The 20,185-nt window shown below is 47.5% G+C and overlaps 1 long non-coding RNA gene across 1 annotated transcript; it reads left to right on the forward strand.

The window, feature by feature from the left end:
- The first annotated feature begins 9,750 nt into the window (after positions 1-9,750).
- Positions 9,751-12,579, forward strand: LOC138355914 (uncharacterized). Its single transcript, XR_011224059.1, has 2 exons — positions 9,751-11,437; positions 11,826-12,579. It is a non-coding gene; the product is annotated as an uncharacterized lncRNA (long non-coding RNA).
- Positions 12,580-20,185: the final 7,606 nt, after the last annotated feature.

Genomic DNA, 20,185 nt, shown 5'->3' on the forward strand with positions numbered 1-20,185 from the left:
TTACCCTCAACTCTTGCTCAAAATGGCTACACAAAACACTACTTCACGTTGTGCAATGTATCTTCAAATCCGACAATTTTACCGTCACCAATATTGTTCATGCACAACTCTACTAGACGGTGGCAGTTGCTTAGAGCAGTGAAAACACGAGTGCCTGGTGACTGATCTTTGTAGTGTTGACGACTTGTGTTCAGCGAGTGTGAACACTCAAGCAAGAGCTGTATACGATGGGGTGTGTTATGATCTCAGCCTGCAGGAGAAACGAGTCTCCCTTCTTGAGAGTTATTCAGCAAGCCTGACCTAACTAGAAGGTCTAGCGAATATTGAGGTGATAACGCATATGTAAAATAGTTGCTTGGATATGTGTAACAGTTTGAGATTATGGGCAATGCAGAAGAAAATAGATAAATGACGGGCTAGGAGATGTGGACATTTTGCTGGAGGCGTGAGGCTCGCTTCTGGAGGACCTTGACCTCACTTGAGTGCCAGACATCGCAGGGGGAAGCCGCGCTCCGTTGAGCTCCCGTCAGAAGGGAACCCCTAGTGATATATCTCTAAGAGAAGAGAAGTGTGCAGACGTGCCAGCTGTGGAATCGAGCTGGGGACGTGTGGTTTCAAGTCGTGGACGATAATTAGTGAATATTAAGCCGCCCGGAGGCATTATTGTGGGCCGTGGGAGCGCCCTGACCAGACGCCGTCAGAGGGAAAGCGCCCTCGACCAATTAATCTGTGGTAAGCACGATATACGCCAGTTCATAGTGATCACTTGTAGTTGGTCGTGTGCCCAGCGACAGTAGCAATGTTTATTTGTAAGTTAGACATGTTTTAATAAGGCAGAAAGCCTGAAATAAGAGAGTGGAGAGGGAGGAACACGGAGCGACGTCCGCCCCCTCTGAGCGCTGGCGGACGACTGAGGGAGCCTGGCTCCGGTTGGAGGAAGACCCTCCCAGCGAGTGAGGACCGCCGCCAGGCGAGGTGGAGTATGGACCCGCCCAAAACGGGGGAGTCCACTCTCACTGTATGTAGAGGACAGATAGAGGTTTGAGGCAAGCATATTGTGTGATTATTTTTGTTTATGTGTTAAAGGGGAACATTTTATTGGAACGTCGATGGGTTGCAGGTTTGTCTTTGGGGAAGAAGTTGCTGAGAACTTCGAAGCCAGCAGATGAAGTAGCTGATGAGACTCCAAGGTAGCGGAGCAGAGGACCTCGAGCTGTGAGGAGAAGCAGCAGTGAAGAGGAGTGTCACGTGCTTCTGCAGAGGTGGAGAAGCACCATAGTTGCTCGGGGAAACTTCATGGTGTAGCAGCCAAGAGAGCTGTGGAGGAACCTAGCAGAAGGGTGAAGCACCGTAGTTACTCAAGGAAACTTCATGATAGCAGCCTGGAGGAGCTGCAGAGGATCCTGGTAGTGAAGCCCGGAAGAACCTAAGGATATTAGGGTTGTGAACTTCCAGAGGTGGAAGGGGAAGTTCTGATGGATTACTTGTAGGGAGTTGATAGTGTTTGGTTGTCAGTAGCGTGCAAGACGCAGTGAGAGGTGAGTGACTGTTGGCATTCTTATGTCAAGGAGTTTTTTATACTGAAGTATCAATGAACATTTATACTGGTATATGTTATTGCATTCAAATGCTGATTTTCTATATATACATTATCTTGCTGATAGTGCAACAGTGTATGTAGGTTTGACCAACTTGAGGAGGTTAATAGTATCAGGTGGTGAACCAGGAGATAGGATACCACTGGATAAGCTGATAATAGAGTTCTGATGGTGTTGGAGTGCAACCTGATTGTGATTATCGAGTATAGGATTCATTATTATTATATGTGTGTATGTATCGTGTATGTGCTTTGTCCAGTAAATGTGTCACAATTTGCTGGTGTTTGCCCTTGTCCTAGTGAGGCTTCCCAGGAGGTAGTAAAGAAGGAGAGAGAAAGAACCAAGAACCACTGCTGTGGACAGGGTAAGAGGTAATACTAGTAAGTCATAGGGGATTGAGATCATATCTCATAAGGAGAGAGTGGGGAGTCACAGCGGCTCAAGTGGGTGTGTGCACGTGACAACGAGGCTAAGTGTTGGAGCCGCATCCCCTAAGCGTGTGACGTTGAGCCCCTCTCCAAGAGCCAGAAGCGCCAAGGGTGATCTCCTAGTATAAGCACTCTGCCGAGTTGTGGGTTGGGTTGTCCATAGAGAAGGATCAACGACGACAACACCAACCAACCCACAGTCTATAATAAATTGGGGGCCTGTGTCCGGGAGAGTGAACTGACACACCCACACCCTGTCCAAGAGTGGATTTGTACACCCTTGCTGAAATAGATAAACTGTGTGACCGCAGGTGTATACTCTCTCTCTTGGGAAGACTCACAGGACAAAGATGGATAAGGTGCAAGCGTTTGTGGAGTCAGGCAAGCCTGAGGACTTGGAAGGTTGCACGAGGGATCAATTGAAACAAATAGCAGAAAAATGTGGCATCAGGTTGAAAGCATCTAAAGTAGCTGGGATGAAGGATGAGATCCTGAGGCAGTTAAGAGCCAAAAATGAAGCGGCAGAACAAGGAGCCCAGAAAGGAGCTGAAAGTGGAAAGGAGGATGATGGGCAGGATGAAGTGAGATCCCAGGGATCGAGTAGGAGCAGCAAGAGTAGCCGCAGTAGCAGGAGTAGCGGAAATAGGAGCTTGGAGAGATTCCAGTTAGAGCTCCAGATCCAACAACAGCGTGAGGAGAGACAGTTCCAGCTGGAAAAGATGAAATTAGAACTCCAGATGAAAAATGAAGCCGAGAAGGAAAAAGAGAAAATCAGGCTGGAAGTAGAAAAAGAGAAAACCAGGTTGGAAGTAGAAAAAGAGAAAACCAGAGTAAGAGAACTGGAGTTGGAACAAGAAAAAGAAAAAGCCCAGGTCGAAAAAGAAAAAGAGAGAACAAAACAAATGCAGATAGAAGCGAATAGAACCTTGGCTGAGCAAAGGATTGAACATGGGTTGCCAGAGAGCACCACCCAGGTATCACACCCACCAGATGTTAGGGTTAGGGAGAAGGACATTCCCTTGTTTGTTCCCGAAGAGGCAGAGAGCTTTTTCGAGCACTTTGAAAAAGTAGCCAGCATCAAGGAGTGGCCACAGGAGGAATGGGCCCAGCTGGTCCAGTTAAGATTGACCGGTGCAGCCAGGGAGGCATACACCCAATTGTCACTGGAAGAGTGCCAGGATTATGCCACAGTAAAGAGCAGCATATTGCGCTCGTTTCAGTTAACCCCAGAAGCTTATAGGAAGCGCTTCAGAGAAATGATCAAAGTTGGAGCATGTACGTTTGCTGAGACAGCAAGGGATCTGGAAAGACGATTCCAGAAGTGGATTGAGGCTGCTGGAGTTGGATCTTATGCTGACCTGAAGCAACTGATGGTCATGGAGAAGTTCGTGGAGATGATGCATCCCGAAACAAAGTTCAAGATCCAAGAAGCAGGGATAAAGGAGGTGAAAGATGCCGCAGATAGGGCGGATATGATTACTGAAGCGTACAAGAGCTTAAGGGAGAACAGAGTGAGAAGTGAGGCGAGATGCAGCAATAGCAGATCCAATGGAGTCTGGGGAGGAAGAAATTATGAAAGACCCAGAAGAGTCTGGGGTGAGAAAAATTTTGATAAATGGGCAGATAAAAGTAAATACCCTAAAACTCAGAAGAGTAGGTCGCGCACTTCGTCTGAAAGTGAAGATGGAGGAGCCAGACGAGAAACTAATCGTTATCCAGGAAACCAAGAGTCCAGTAAAGCCCCACAGAGTGCAGGTAGTGTGCCTGGCCCTAGGAACTCTCATGCGAGTGGACAAAGTCAGAGCCACTCTGGTTCTTATAGGAGAGATTTTTCACAGATGAGATGTTACCAATGTAACGGATTGGGTCACGTGATGCGAGATTGTCGGCAGGGCAAGAGAGTTGTGACCCTGGCCATGTGTGACCCCCGAGGTAAATATACTAATGTGTTCCGAGACAAACCACAGAAAGTGAACTTAGTGAACGAGAGGTATAGGCCGTTCATGAGCAAAGGTTGGATCAGTGTAGGAGGCCAACCTGAGGTAGAAGTTGGTATCTTAAGAGATACCGGAGCTAATCAGAGCTTGATTACGAGAAGCCTGATTGGGAATGATCGACGGTTAGCTGGCAGGAGTAAGATGAGAGTATATGGGTTATTGTCGGAGAGTGACATGCCCGTTTGTACTGTCCAGCTAAGGTCGGAATATGTGTCGGCGGAGGTGATGTTGGGAGTGTGCCCCGACATACCTATTCCAGGAGTCCAAGTGATCCTGGGGAATGACTTGTGTGGGACAAAGGTGTTGACAAGAGTCATGGCGGAAACTGTGCCGGAGAAGTGCCCAGAAGGCCACGGCACGTGTGGGACACCTGAGAGTGTGAACCTGACTGACATCCGAGGAGATGAGTCAGGAGACCGCCAAGCCATTGAAAACCCTGTCTCGGTAGTGACGAAGGCAGAGGTGGCCGACGAGGAAGACACTGGAGAAGGTGAGACAGTGTCGATTCAGCCGGTGGAAGATATCGACGTAGATATAGCGTGGCTGTTTGATGAAGGGCCAGCCCAGGCAAATGGAGTCTCGGTGAGGTCGAAAGTGAGGATGACCCAGCCGAAGAAGAATCATGTGAAGAGAGCGGACCTGAGTAGAGCCCAGACTGCTGAAATTAGGAGTCGGAAGGTGAATGCAACTGTGCTGAGTATGAATGAGGAAAGATGTGAACATACTGAGGACGGGAGTAGAGCGTCACGTTGTCCACGAGCACAGAGGCATAGGGATAGTGGAGTTAAGTTGTTTGAGATGTCAAGAGTTGACACGTTTCGCAGACAACGTGGAGGAGAGATAGTGAAGAAGAGTAATAGCCGAGAAAATGAAAGGAGAAGAGACAGTATGTGTGGAGAGATGCTTACGAGCACTTTGGGAGAGGCAAAGCGACATGTATGGTCGAGTGCTGTTGGATGTAGTGCAGTGCTCGAAGAAACTTTTAGGGAACGAAGAAGAGTTGAAGGAGAAGAAATGGAGTGGTATAGAGGTGAGAAGTGTGGGAAGAGGATGATGATGCAAGCATGGTGGAATAGAAGAAAGCCGAGGACTCGATGGAGGTCAAACAAGACGATGTCTCGGATAAATGAAGAGACGAAAGGGAGGATCGTCGGTGAAGACGAGGGAGTGACGTATGATGACAGGAGACGAAAGTATAATGGCAGTAGATGGAAGTGTGAAGACGACAGAGGAGATACAGACAGTAGATGTCTGACTCTGGACGGGAAGAGAAGAAGACGAGGAAACGGAGGGTGGAGACAGTAAGTAGAGTGGACCAATGGATTGCAGGCTTCCAAGGAGGACAGCCTAGCCAAGAGGTGCCAGAGAAGTCAAATCGTTTATGAGAAGATCGTGTTTCTGGAGAGTTGTGAGCCAGATGTTGCAAGGTGCAACGAATTAATTGTAGACTCCTAAGAGAGTATATGGGGTGAAGAAAGAAACAGTGTGGTGGCGGATGTATTATCCCGAGCTTTGCCACTGGAATAACTCTCAAAAATAAGGGGAGGGGAGTGTTATGATCTCAGCCTGCAGGAGAAACGAGTCTCCCTTCTTGAGAGTTATTCAGCAAGCCTGACCTAACTAGAAGGTCTAGCGAATATTGAGGTGATAACGCATATGTAAAATAGTTGCTTGGATATGTGTAACAGTTTGAGATTATGGGCAATGCAGAAGAAAATAGATAAATGACGGGCTAGGAGATGTGGACATTTTGCTGGAGGCGTGAGGCTCGCTTCTGGAGGACCTTGACCTCACTTGAGTGCCAGACATCGCAGGGGGAAGCCGCGCTCCGTTGAGCTCCCGTCAGAAGGGAACCCCTAGTGATATATCTCTAAGAGAAGAGAAGTGTGCAGACGTGCCAGCTGTGGAATCGAGCTGGGGACGTGTGGTCTCAAGTCGTGGACGATAATTAGTGAATATTAAGCCGCCCGGAGGCATTATTGTGGGCCGTGGGAGCGCCCTGACCAGACGCCGTCAGAGGGAAAGCGCCCTCGACCAATTAATCTGTGGTAAGCACGATATACGCCAGTTCATAGTGATCACTTGTAGTTGGTCGTGTGCCCAGCGACAGTAGCAATGTTTATTTGTAAGTTAGACATGTTTTAATAAGGCAGAAAGCCTGAAATAAGAGAGTGGAGAGGGAGGAACACGGAGCGACGTCCGCCCCCTCTGAGCGCTGGCGGACGACTGAGGGAGCCTGGCTCCGGATGGAGGAAGACCCTCCCAGCGAGTGAGGACCGCCGCCAGGCGAGGTGGAGTATGGACCCGCCCAAAACGGGGGAGTCCACTCTCACTGTATGTAGAGGACAGATAGAGGTTTGAGGCAAGCATATTGTGTGGTTATTTTTGTTTATGTGTTAAAGGGGAACATTTTATTGGAACGTCGATGGGTTGCAGGTTTGTCTTTGGGGAAGAAGTTGCTGAGAACTTCGAAGCCAGCAGATGAAGTAGCTGATGAGACTCCAAGGTAGCGGAGCAGAGGACCTCGAGCTGTGAGGAGAAGCAGCAGTGAAGAGGAGTGTCACGTGCTTCTGCAGAGGTGGAGAAGCACCATAGTTGCTCGGGGAAACTTCATGGTGTAGCAGCCAAGAGAGCTGTGGAGGAACCTAGCAGAAGGGTGAAGCACCGTAGTTACTCAAGGAAACTTCATGATAGCAGCCTGGAGGAGCTGCAGAGGATCCTGGTAGTGAAGCCCGGAAGAACCTAAGGATATTAGGGTTGTGAACTTCCAGAGGTGGAAGGGGAAGTTCTGATGGATTACTTGTAGGGAGTTGATAGTGTTTGGTTGTCAGTAGCGTGCAAGACGCAGTGAGAGGTGAGTGACTGTTGGCATTCTTATGTCAAGGAGTTTTTTATACTGAAGTATCAATGAACATTTATACTGGTATATGTTATTGCATTCAAATGCTGATTTTCTATATATACATTATCTTGCTGATAGTGCAACAGTGTATGTAGGTTTGACCAACTTGAGGAGGTTAATAGTATCAGGTGGTGAACCAGGAGATAGGATACCACTGGATAAGCTGATAATAGAGTTCTGATGGTGTTGGAGTGCAACCTGATTGTGATTATCGAGTATAGGATTCATTATTATTATATGTGTGTATGTATCGTGTATGTGCTTTGTCCAGTAAATGTGTCACAATTTGCTGGTGTTTGCCCTTGTCCTAGTGAGGCTTCCCAGGAGGTAGTAAAGAAGGAGAGAGAAAGAACCAAGAACCACTGCTGTGGACAGGGTAAGAGGTAATACTAGTAAGTCATAGGGGATTGAGATCATATCTCATAAGGAGAGAGTGGGGAGTCACAGCGGCTCAAGTGGGTGTGTGCACGTGACAACGAGGCTAAGTGTTGGAGCCGCATCCCCTAAGCGTGTGACGTTGAGCCCCTCTCCAAGAGCCAGAAGCGCCAAGGGTGATCTCCTAGTATAAGCACTCTGCCGAGTTGTGGGTTGGGTTGTCCATAGAGAAGGATCAACGACGACAACACCAACCAACCCACAGTCTATAATAAATTGGGGGCCTGTGTCCGGGAGAGTGAACTGACACACCCACACCCTGTCCAAGAGTGGATTTGTACACCCTTGCTGAAATAGATAAACTGTGTGACCGCAGGTGTATACTCTCTCTCTTGGGAAGACTCACAGGACAAAGATGGATAAGGTGCAAGCGTTTGTGGAGTCAGGCAAGCCTGAGGACTTGGAAGGTTGCACGAGGGATCAATTGAAACAAATAGCAGAAAAATGTGGCATCAGGTTGAAAGCATCTAAAGTAGCTGGGATGAAGGATGAGATCCTGAGGCAGTTAAGAGCCAAAAATGAAGCGGCAGAACAAGGAGCCCAGAAAGGAGCTGAAAGTGGAAAGGAGGATGATGGGCAGGATGAAGTGAGATCCCAGGGATCGAGTAGGAGCAGCAAGAGTAGCCGCAGTAGCAGGAGTAGCGGAAATAGGAGCTTGGAGAGATTCCAGTTAGAGCTCCAGATCCAACAACAGCGTGAGGAGAGACAGTTCCAGCTGGAAAAGATGAAATTAGAACTCCAGATGAAAAATGAAGCCGAGAAGGAAAAAGAGAAAACCAGGCTGGAAGTAGAAAAAGAGAAAATCAGGCTGGAAGTAGAAAAAGAGAAAACCAGGTTGGAAGTAGAAAAAGAGAAAACCAGAGTAAGAGAACTGGAGTTGGAACAAGAAAAAGAAAAAGCCCAGGTCGAAAAAGAAAAAGAGAGAACAAAACAAATGCAGATAGAAGCGAATAGAACCTTGGCTGAGCAAAGGATTGAACATGGGTTGCCAGAGAGCACCACCCAGGTATCACACCCACCAGATGTTAGGGTTAGGGAGAAGGACATTCCCTTGTTTGTTCCCGAAGAGGCAGAGAGCTTTTTCGAGCACTTTGAAAAAGTAGCCAGCATCAAGGAGTGGCCACAGGAGGAATGGGCCCAGCTGGTCCAGTTAAGATTGACCGGTGCAGCCAGGGAGGCATACACCCAATTGTCACTGGAAGAGTGCCAGGATTATGCCACAGTAAAGAGCAGCATATTGCGCTCGTTTCAGTTAACCCCAGAAGCTTATAGGAAGCGCTTCAGAGAAATGATCAAAGTTGGAGCATGTACGTTTGCTGAGACAGCAAGGGATCTGGAAAGACGATTCCAGAAGTGGATTGAGGCTGCTGGAGTTGGATCTTATGCTGACCTGAAGCAACTGATGGTCATGGAGAAGTTCGTGGAGATGATGCATCCCGAAACAAAGTTCAAGATCCAAGAAGCAGGGATAAAGGAGGTGAAAGATGCCGCAGATAGGGCGGATATGATTACTGAAGCGTACAAGAGCTTAAGGGAGAACAGAGTGAGAAGTGAGGCGAGATGCAGCAATAGCAGATCCAATGGAGTCTGGGGAGGAAGAAATTATGAAAGACCCAGAAGAGTCTGGGGTGAGAAAAATTTTGATAAATGGGCAGATAAAAGTAAATACCCTAAAACTCAGAAGAGTAGGTCGCGCACTTCGTCTGAAAGTGAAGATGGAGGAGCCAGACGAGAAACTAATCGTTATCCAGGAAACCAAGAGTCCAGTAAAGCCCCACAGAGTGCAGGTAGTGTGCCTGGCCCTAGGAACTCTCATGCGAGTGGACAAAGTCAGAGCCACTCTGGTTCTTATAGGAGAGATTTTTCACAGATGAGATGTTACCAATGTAACGGATTGGGTCACGTGATGCGAGATTGTCGGCAGGGCAAGAGAGTTGTGACCCTGGCCATGTGTGACCCCCGAGGTAAATATACTAATGTGTTCCGAGACAAACCACAGAAAGTGAACTTAGTGAACGAGAGGTATAGGCCGTTCATGAGCAAAGGTTGGATCAGTGTAGGAGGCCAACCTGAGGTAGAAGTTGGTATCTTAAGAGATACCGGAGCTAATCAGAGCTTGATTACGAGAAGCCTGATTGGGAATGATCGACGGTTAGCTGGCAGGAGTAAGATGAGAGTATATGGGTTATTGTCGGAGAGTGACATGCCCGTTTGTACTGTCCAGCTAAGGTCGGAATATGTGTCGGCGGAGGTGATGTTGGGAGTGTGCCCCGACATACCTATTCCAGGAGTTCAAGTGATCCTGGGGAATGACTTGTGTGGGACAAAGGTGTTGACAAGAGTCATGGCGGAAACTGTGCCGGAGAAGTGCCCAGAAGGCCACGGCACGTGTGGGACACCTGAGAGTGTGAACCTGACTGACATCCGAGGAGATGAGTCAGGAGACCGCCAAGCCATTGAAAACCCTGTCTCGGTAGTGACGAAGGCAGAGGTGGCCGACGAGGAAGACACTGGAGAAGGTGAGACAGTGTCGATTCAGCCGGTGGAAGATATCGACGTAGATATAGCGTGGCTGTTTGATGAAGGGCCAGCCCAGGCAAATGGAGTCTCGGTGAGGTCGAAAGTGAGGATGACCCAGCCGAAGAAGAATCATGTGAAGAGAGCGGACCTGAGTAGAGCCCAGACTGCTGAAATTAGGAGTCGGAAGGTGAATGCAACTGTGCTGAGTATGAATGAGGAAAGATGTGAACATACTGAGGACGGGAGTAGAGCGTCACGTTGTCCACGAGCACAGAGGCATAGGGATAGTGGAGTTAAGTTGTTTGAGATGTCAAGAGTTGACACGTTTCGCAGACAACGTGGAGGAGAGATAGTGAAGAAGAGTAATAGCCGAGAAAATGAAAGGAGAAGAGACAGTATGTGTGGAGAGATGCTTACGAGCACTTTGGGAGAGGCAAAGCGACATGTATGGTCGAGTGCTGTTGGATGTAGTGCAGTGCTCGAAGAAACTTTTAGGGAACGAAGAAGAGTTGAAGGAGAAGAAATGGAGTGGTATAGAGGTGAGAAGTGTGGGGAGAGGATGATGATGCAAGCATGGAGGAATAGAAGAAAGCCGAGGACTCGATGGAGGTCAAACAAGACGATGTCTCGGATAAATGAAGAGACGAAAGGGAGGATCGTCGGTGAAGACGAGGGAGTGACGTATGATGACAGGAGACGAAAGTATAATGGCAGTAGATGGAAGTGTGAAGACGACAGAGGAGATACAGACAGTAGATGTCTGACTCTGGACGGGAAGAGAAGAAGACGAGGAAACGGAGGGTGGAGACAGTAAGTAGAGTGGACCAATGGATTGCAGGCTTCCAAGGAGGACAGCCTAGCCAAGAGGTGCCAGAGAAGTCAAATCGTTTATGAGAAGATCGTGTTTCTGGAGAGTTGTGAGCCAGATGTTGCAAGGTGCAACGAATTAATTGTAGACTCCTAAGAGAGTATATGGGGTGAAGAAAGAAACAGTGTGGTGGCGGATGTATTATCCCGAGCTTTGCCACTGGAATAACTCTCAAAAATAAGGGGAGGGGAGTGTTATGATCTCAGCCTGCAGGAGAAACGAGTCTCCCTTCTTGAGAGTTATTCAGCAAGCCTGACCTAACTAGAAGGTCTAGCGAATATTGAGGTGATAACGCATATGTAAAATAGTTGCTTGGATATGTGTAACAGTTTGAGATTATGGGCAATGCAGAAGAAAATAGATAAATGACGGGCTAGGAGATGTGGACATTTTGCTGGAGGCGTGAGGCTCGCTTCTGGAGGACCTTGACCTCACTTGAGTGCCAGACATCGCAGGGGGAAGCCGCGCTCCGTTGAGCTCCCGTCAGAAGGGAACCCCTAGTGATATATCTCTAAGAGAAGAGAAGTGTGCAGACGTGCCAGCTGTGGAATCGAGCTGGGGACGTGTGGTCTCAAGTCGTGGACGATAATTAGTGAATATTAAGCCGCCCGGAGGCATTATTGTGGGCCGTGGGAGCGCCCTGACCAGACGCCGTCAGAGGGAAAGCGCCCTCGACCAATTAATCTGTGGTAAGCACGATATACGCCAGTTCATAGTGATCACTTGTAGTTGGTCGTGTGCCCAGCGACAGTAGCAATGTTTATTTGTAAGTTAGACATGTTTTAATAAGGCAGAAAGCCTGAAATAAGAGAGTGGAGAGGGAGGAACACGGAGCGACGTCCGCCCCCTCTGAGCGCTGGCGGACGACTGAGGGAGCCTGGCTCCGGATGGAGGAAGACCCTCCCAGCGAGTGAGGACCGCCGCCAGGCGAGGTGGAGTATGGACCCGCCCAAAACGGGGGAGTCCACTCTCACTGTATGTAGAGGACAGATAGAGGTTTGAGGCAAGCATATTGTGTGGTTATTTTTGTTTATGTGTTAAAGGGGAACATTTTATTGGAACGTCGATGGGTTGCAGGTTTGTCTTTGGGGAAGAAGTTGCTGAGAACTTCGAAGCCAGCAGATGAAGTAGCTGATGAGACTCCAAGGTAGCGGAGCAGAGGACCTCGAGCTGTGAGGAGAAGCAGCAGTGAAGAGGAGTGTCACGTGCTTCTGCAGAGGTGGAGAAGCACCATAGTTGCTCGGGGAAACTTCATGGTGTAGCAGCCAAGAGAGCTGTGGAGGAACCTAGCAGAAGGGTGAAGCACCGTAGTTACTCAAGGAAACTTCATGATAGCAGCCTGGAGGAGCTGCAGAGGATCCTGGTAGTGAAGCCCGGAAGAACCTAAGGATATTAGGGTTGTGAACTTCCAGAGGTGGAAGGGGAAGTTCTGATGGATTACTTGTAGGGAGTTGATAGTGTTTGGTTGTCAGTAGCGTGCAAGACGCAGTGAGAGGTGAGTGACTGTTGGCATTCTTATGTCAAGGAGTTTTTTATACTGAAGTATCAATGAACATTTATACTGGTATATGTTATTGCATTCAAATGCTGATTTTCTATATATACATTATCTTGCTGATAGTGCAACAGTGTATGTAGGTTTGACCAACTTGAGGAGGTTAATAGTATCAGGTGGTGAACCAGGAGATAGGATACCACTGGATAAGCTGATAATAGAGTTCTGATGGTGTTGGAGTGCAACCTGATTGTGATTATCGAGTATAGGATTCATTATTATTATATGTGTGTATGTATCGTGTATGTGCTTTGTCCAGTAAATGTGTCACAATTTGCTGGTGTTTGCCCTTGTCCTAGTGAGGCTTCCCAGGAGGTAGTAAAGAAGGAGAGAGAAAGAACCAAGAACCACTGCTGTGGACAGGGTAAGAGGTAATACTAGTAAGTCATAGGGGATTGAGATCATATCTCATAAGGAGAGAGTGGGGAGTCACAGCGGCTCAAGTGGGTGTGTGCACGTGACAACGAGGCTAAGTGTTGGAGCCGCATCCCCTAAGCGTGTGACGTTGAGCCCCTCTCCAAGAGCCAGAAGCGCCAAGGGTGATCTCCTAGTATAAGCACTCTGCCGAGTTGTGGGTTGGGTTGTCCATAGAGAAGGATCAACGACGACAACACCAACCAACCCACAGTCTATAATAGGTGGCAACCACCAGCCGGGTCGGATGTTCCTGAGGTCGCTCCGCTCCTAGCTAGTGTTTACGTTGGACGATTGCTGGTTGTCCTGCCTGGTGATGGTTTGCCACTGACAGGATGGCGTTTGGATTTGCCATGGGGACTTCTCGGCTTACAGTGAAGAGGACATCGTCGGCTGGTCTGGCCTTTACGGAGCATGTGGATCATCTGTTGCTTGGTGTCGCCCTAGTGGACGTGCTACATGTGCAGCTGTCGGACATAGTGGGCGTCCAGATGCTTCAGGGCAACCGTGCTGTGGTCAGGCTGGCTGCCTTTCAGACGTTTCTTGGGTGGTGTAATGGGCGTGTTTACCCTCTCCCTTATACTGCCGGTTCTGTTTAAGTGGTGAGTCTTAGTGTCACCTGGATGCATGTGGCGGTGTATGGTGCCCCCTTCGAGTTTCAGGACGATCTTTTGACCGCCTGTTTTGAACGGTTTGGGACTGTGTTAAGTGTTCGTTGGCACAAGGTCCTTGCCAGACACTGTGCTGGGATGCTTGACGGCTCCCACATCCTGATGATGACGCTGAAGTGTAGTGTTCCGTCGTCAGTGACCGTCTTGGGTTACACTCTCCGCTGCCTGTATCGGGGACAACTGCACACTTGTTATCGGTGTGGTCACGAGAGTCATCTGGCTGCAGCGTGCGTCGTGGGACCAACTTGTAGGGTGCATGTTTTTTGTGCGTAGGATTTTCCGCCCGTGTTGCGTTCGGACGGTACTGAGGATGGAGTGGGTACTGTGCTTGAGGCGCCTGATTGCCCGTCTGCTGCTCCGCCTGTTGAGGCTGGTTCTACAGCTTGTGCGCCGCATCTGGTAACTGCCGTGGCCCCTGTTTTTTTTGGGGGGGTGGGGGGGGGTGGGGGGGGGGGTGGGGGGGGGCAGGGATATTCCTGCGCGGGCCCAAAGCCTCTGGCTGGCCCACTAAGTGTTGCTTGTTTCTGTTTTACTTGGGCGGAGTATGAGTATTTATGACTTTTATGGTCGCTTCAGTAAGATTTTGCCATGTGTTTAACAACTTCTTCTGCTCTGTTGAATCTAAGTTGAAATCTTAATGGGTTTGTAACTGTGCAGTGTGTTAGATAATGTTTCAGTGGTCTGTCGGGAATTTCTCCACAGAGCTCCTGGGGTTGTTGAGCCGGGGTGTGTGGTTGTCGGGCCATCGCCTGCGCTGCATGTAATGAAGGATGTCCCAGTGGAAGTCCTTGTCTCGCCCCCGCTTGTGGATGTGGTCTCGGCTCCCGGGGATGCAGGTTCTTCTGTTATAGAGGGGGTGCTTTTGCAGCGGGAGGTGCCTGCCGTGCCTGTGTGTATCAACGACTGTAGTTCTGATGCTTTCATGCCTAGACAGAAGCGTGCATGCCAGTGTTTTGAGGTTGTTTCCCTGGATGACGTGGACAGTGTGGGCGATGCGGCCTCTGTGGATTCTTCGGACGGCGAGGGGTGTGGATTATGGGGACGCGAAGATGGTGGCCGTGCCTTAGGAGGGGCCTGGTGGAAGTGGTATGGTGCGGCCTGTCTTGAAGCATTCATGACAGGCTCGGAGTGTGTCTCCCTTTCGTGGAGTGCCTTGAGAGGAGGTGGGGAGGGTATGGTGCCCTGGCGCTCCCCGCCGTAGATGACGAGGGCTGTGAGGGGCTCTGAGTTGTTTCCTGTGCCTCCTGCTGTTGAATCCCCGCAGTGGGGGCTTGCCCCTGATGATCGGGACCTCGTTGTGGTGTTGGGGAAGGTTGTGTGCCGGGAGCCTCAGCTCCTGTGCCCAGTGGTGGGGCGATGCCGCGCCTGCATCCCCTGTGGTTCCCTATCCTTCGTTGTCCCGGTCTGGGGAAAGCCTTGTTCCGGTTGCTGGGGTTGTGTCCCATGAAAGTCTGGTGTTTGGCCCTTATCGGGATGCCCAGGTGCTTCCGATCCCGTGGGGCTCTTCCACTATCTGGGTGTCGCAGGCGAAGGAGTGTGTTTATGGGGTGCGTATAAGATGTCTCAGCCAAGGGTGCCGCCTGGTGGCCGAATGTCCTTTGACACGTTGAAAGAAAGACCCAGGAGGACATACTTCAAATTCTGCAGGGCCTGAACTTGTCTCAGGCGAGTTCAGTAGGTTGCAACTTGGTGCATGAGGATGCATCACAAGCCACGGCATATAACAGCAGACTCAGTGCTATCGTTGCCCCAGTGAACACATCAACACAAGTGAACGCAACACCTATAGTGAACACATCAACACCAGTGAACACACCACCACTAGTGAACACACAGTTGAAGTTCAACCCGAGTAAATGCAAAGTAATGAAACTAGGCAGTGGAAACAGAAGGCCAGACACAGGATACAGAATAGGAGATGAAGTACTTAATGAAACGGACAGAGAGAAAGATCTAGGAGATGATATCACACCAAACCTGTCTCCTGAAGCCCACATAAAAAGAATAACGTCTGCGGCATATGCGAGGCTGGCTAACATCAGAACAGCGTTCAGGAACCTGTGAAGGAATCATTCAGAATCTTGTACACCACATATGTAAGACCAATCTTGGAGTATGCGGCCCCCGTATGGAGCCCGTATCTTGTCAAGCACAAGACGAAGCAGGAAAAAGTCCAAAGGTATGCCACTAGACTAGTCCCAGAACTAAGAAGCATGAGTTACGAGGAAAGGCTGCGGGAAATGTATCTTACGACACTTGAAGACAGAAGAGTAAGGGGAGACATGATCACAACCTACAAAATCCTCAGACGAATCGACTGGGTAAACAAGGATAAACTATTCAACACTGGTGGGATGCGAACAAGGGGACACACGTGGAAACTGAGTACCCACATGAGCCACAGAGACGTTAGAAGGAACTTTTTCAGTGTCTGAGTAGTTAACGGATGGAATGCATTAGGCAGTGATGTGGTGGAGGCAGACTCCATACACAGTTTCAAATGTAGATATGATAGAGCCCAGTAGGCTCAGGAATCTGTACACCAGTTGATTGAAAGTTGAGAGGCGGGATCAAAGAGCCAATGCTCAACCCCCGCAAGCACAAATAGGTGAGTACACTACCACCAGTGAACACAACATCACTACTAGTGAACACAACACCACTACTAGTGAACACAACGACACTAGTGTACACAACTAGTGTACACTGGCACCCATACAAACAGTACCACCATCACATGACGGTGGTGCAACACCACATTCAACACCAGTGCACACACACACTCACCAGCAATAACACCGCACATCTGATGACCAACACCTCTACGATGGATAATCACGGTGAAGAAAGCCCCACTATCCTACAATGGAACTGCAATGGCGTTCGTGGTAGACTTAATGACATCATACAATTCGCTCGTGAACACCAAACTGACGTCATAGTGCTACAGGAGACACTGGTGGGTAATGACTTCAACCCAAGGTTCAGCAGTTATCGCAAGTTTTCCCTGCCCTCTGGGGGACAGGAAATGGGGTCGTATTATCTATGTCAACAATAACATACCTGCTCAGATTATGATCTTCACGTGGAGGATGACTATGAATCACTGAGGGTAACCCTTCACTTAAACAATAATTGTGGGACATTTGGGGCTTGACTCTAATTATTTAAATATTAATAGAGTAAAATCAATTACGAAGGACCACCCGCTTTTGTAGTAAAGAGGGAAACTGAGAAAATATGATCATTAGAAAATTCCTAGATGAACCAGTAACTATGGATAAAATACTAGAGAATATGATCACTGAAATAATTAATGGGCTGTATAATTAAATGAATCAAAGCCTCAAACACCTACATTGGGGGGGTATTACTGGAACTCAATACGTCCAGGAACTAGTGTGGTTCGTTCACCAGTCCAATGTATAATAATCTAATCCTATGAATATTTATAGAGTCATTATCTTTATCATCAAAAAGAACATAGACTACGAACATAAAATAATAAGTATAATAAACACATGTTAATCCAATGAACAGAGTTCTGCATGAAAGGGAGTACAGATAATAATCAAGGAATACATAAGGAATCTTAGCTTAATGACGATTCCCCAGAAGTTAGTCACGACTCATCTTCTGATTCTCCTGGACTCGTCATAGAACACTGGGAGTTGATTAACATGGGAAATGACAGCTCGGAGAATTCTTCACACACGCTGTAAATCAAATTAGTTTCAGCAGTAACAAATTAAACTATTAGAAATCTATATTCAAGAAAACGAGATTAAAAACAGGAGAAAATAATGACCTGTAGATTTTATTGTCGCACGGCGTCACGACAAGCTACCCAGCTATAAACCCACCCCCTATATGATGCATCAAATAAGGATCAAGGTACTTAGCTAATATGGGCACTGTGTAAGTTAAGGCTTCCCGAAGGTCACGTCCTAGGTTCCGGTCTAGCCTATCCTAGATACTGACGCGCTTCACTGGCCGGTCACGTGGAGTTACATAGAACCAATTTAACAGGTTCCGTAAATGACACTGACACCAGTGAAGGTATTGTCTGCAAAGGTTCTTCACACCTCACAGTGGCGACTTTCTTCTAGAGATTTGATGGCGTCTACCCTGATGGCTGGGTAATGGCGTCTCCTCGTGAGCGCTTCGCCACGTGAACACGTCTGCTCGTGAACGTTTCTACATGTGGACTGGCGTCTCTTCCGCCCCACTCCGCGTCCCGCGTTTGTTACCCAAATTATTTATTATGGAGATTATCATTTCTCGCAGTTGTGCTTGAAATGCTCGGGTTAGGACGGGTTTATTATTTGGAGGAGTTAAATATTATTATTTGCCCGTTTTATGATAGTAAACGAACAATGGAGAAGAATTAAAGTCTCTCCAGGGCATTCACGCGTGACGTTAATTTTATTACTAGATAACAGCTATAACTATAAACGCTCTATTTGGCTTTAGTTGGAGATCAGTTTATCTGTAAATAATTATCACACAGAACACCGTTGTTTATAGACAATCAAATTCAATTCTCAGACACATTGGATATATATGTGTTTATTACAATAGAATCTGACGCAATACTGGCGTCGGGTGACGTAAGAATTCTAGCCTTATTGTACAGATGTAATTATTAGTACATGTGAACTCTACGTTGGGTTAATTTTAATCACTACAATGATTAGTAGAATTAGTAATAATTAATGAGAATACAACAGTGTTGGAAATTTCCAACATAACTCCGGGGGGAGGATTCTAGGGCCGTAGTGTAATGTGGAGTATTGACACCTATCCTGAAGTTGAGATTAATATTAGTATGTTAGTACACACATAACGAATGTCCCGTATTTGTCAAGGACATACAAGAAACTTAAGTCTTGCTAATTTCATGTCAAATGAAATATGTTATTTATAGCCTACACAATAATTAAAGATTTTAAATCACACAATTTAAACAACAGAATCTACTGTGATGGGAATGTCCTGGGTCATAGTGACTTGTAATGGTTTGTTACATGACATCACACGGCAGTATCATCATAGTTATCTAAATTGGGTGTAAAAGGAATTACTCTTGTTCAGAATTGTAATAGGCTTGCAGATTCCGCCTACATTGTTGAGCAGCAGCTCTAGTGGGGCGGTTGCTCTGAGGATCAGAATTACTGTCCTCGGAAATTACTGGGGAAACTGGATCCGGCTGATATTCTCGCTCAGCCAATTCAAGAGGAACCAGCTTCTCTAAAGTTTTTAGAGTAGTATTGCCTCGGCATAAAACTTTCACTACTCTCAGGACACCTTGATGATCTGGATGAATGGCAACAATTTTGCCTATGGGCCACTCTGACCTTGGTTCATCACTGTCGACTAGTACTAGGTCCCCTGGTTTTAATTGCACTTTATTGTAAGGACTCGAAGCTCCGTAGTGGTACTCTCGTAGAGCTGTGAGGTAATCTCGAGTCCACACCTCATTCCACCTGTTAATAACTCTTGAGAGATGCTGGTAGCTTTCCACCAAGTCACCTCTGGTCACATGTGACCGGTCTACGGGGTCCTCTTCGACTAAAGGGATGAGAGGGCTCAGTAGACCTCCATGGATCAAGTGTGAGGGACTCAGAGGTTCTCTCTGGGTGAAATCATCAGACAGGTAGGTTATTGGGCGGTTATTGACTCGCGCCTCGATTTCCACAACAATAGTTTGGAGTTCGTGGTAACTGACCTTTTGTCTGTGTAAAGTTTTCCTTAGACACTTCTTGACTGTGCCTACCATTCGCTCATAGAACCCACCTTGCCAAGGGGCTCTCGGTGCTATGAATTTCCAGTGACATTGTCGTCTCTGTAGGACCGACTGTACTTCTGGGTGGTTCCAGACTTCTCGCAAACAAGCTTCTCCTGCCACAAAATTGGAACCATTGTCCGATATCATTAATTTGGGACAAGATCTGCGAGCAGCAAATCTGCGGAAGGCCTGGACGAAGGCTTCAGCACTCATATCTGAAGTGACTTCTAAATGTACGCCTCTGGTTGTAGCACACGTAAAGAGACAAATGTATGCTTTCACTGGTATATTATCTGGGTTGCCAGTGAGAAGTAAGGCTCCTGTGTAATCAACACCAGTGGTTTCAAAGGGACGAAGATGAACCACTCTTTCCTCAGGGAGTGGTGGAGGTCCTGGGTAAGGACACACTCTAGCATCGTATCTTTTACAGATTACACAAGATTTAATTATTGACTTAACTGTCTGACGACCTTGAGGAAGCCAGTACTTTTGTCTAAGGTCGGTGAGAGTATCTAACACTCCACCATGTAAAGTACCATATTGATGGTGATGTAAAACAAGAAGTTTAGTGATGATGTGGTGACGAGGTAGAAGAATTGGATTCTTTGTGTCCAAATCAATTTTTGCATGAAGCAAACGTCCTCCACATCTTAGTATATTATGAGTGTTGGCATCATACCAGATACCTAGAGACTTAGTTAATTTATCTGGAAGATTTTCATATTCGCTTCCATATGTCTCTTGTTTTTTTTTTTTTTTTTTTTTTTTTTTGTTTTTTTTTTTTTTTTTTTTTTTTTTGAGATATATACAAGAGTTGTTACATTCTTGTACAGCCACTAGTACGCGTAGCGTTTCGGGCAAGTCCTTAATCCTATGGTCCCTGGAATACGATCCCCTGCCGCGAAGAATCGTTTTTTCATCCAAGTACACATTTTACTGTTGCGTTAAACAGAGGCTACAGTTAAGGAATTGCGCCCAGTAAATCCTCCCCGGCCAGGATACGAACCCA

This window comes from Procambarus clarkii, chromosome 69 (assembly GCF_040958095.1).
Source record: "Procambarus clarkii isolate CNS0578487 chromosome 69, FALCON_Pclarkii_2.0, whole genome shotgun sequence".
Taxonomy (NCBI): domain Eukaryota; kingdom Metazoa; phylum Arthropoda; class Malacostraca; order Decapoda; family Cambaridae; genus Procambarus; species Procambarus clarkii.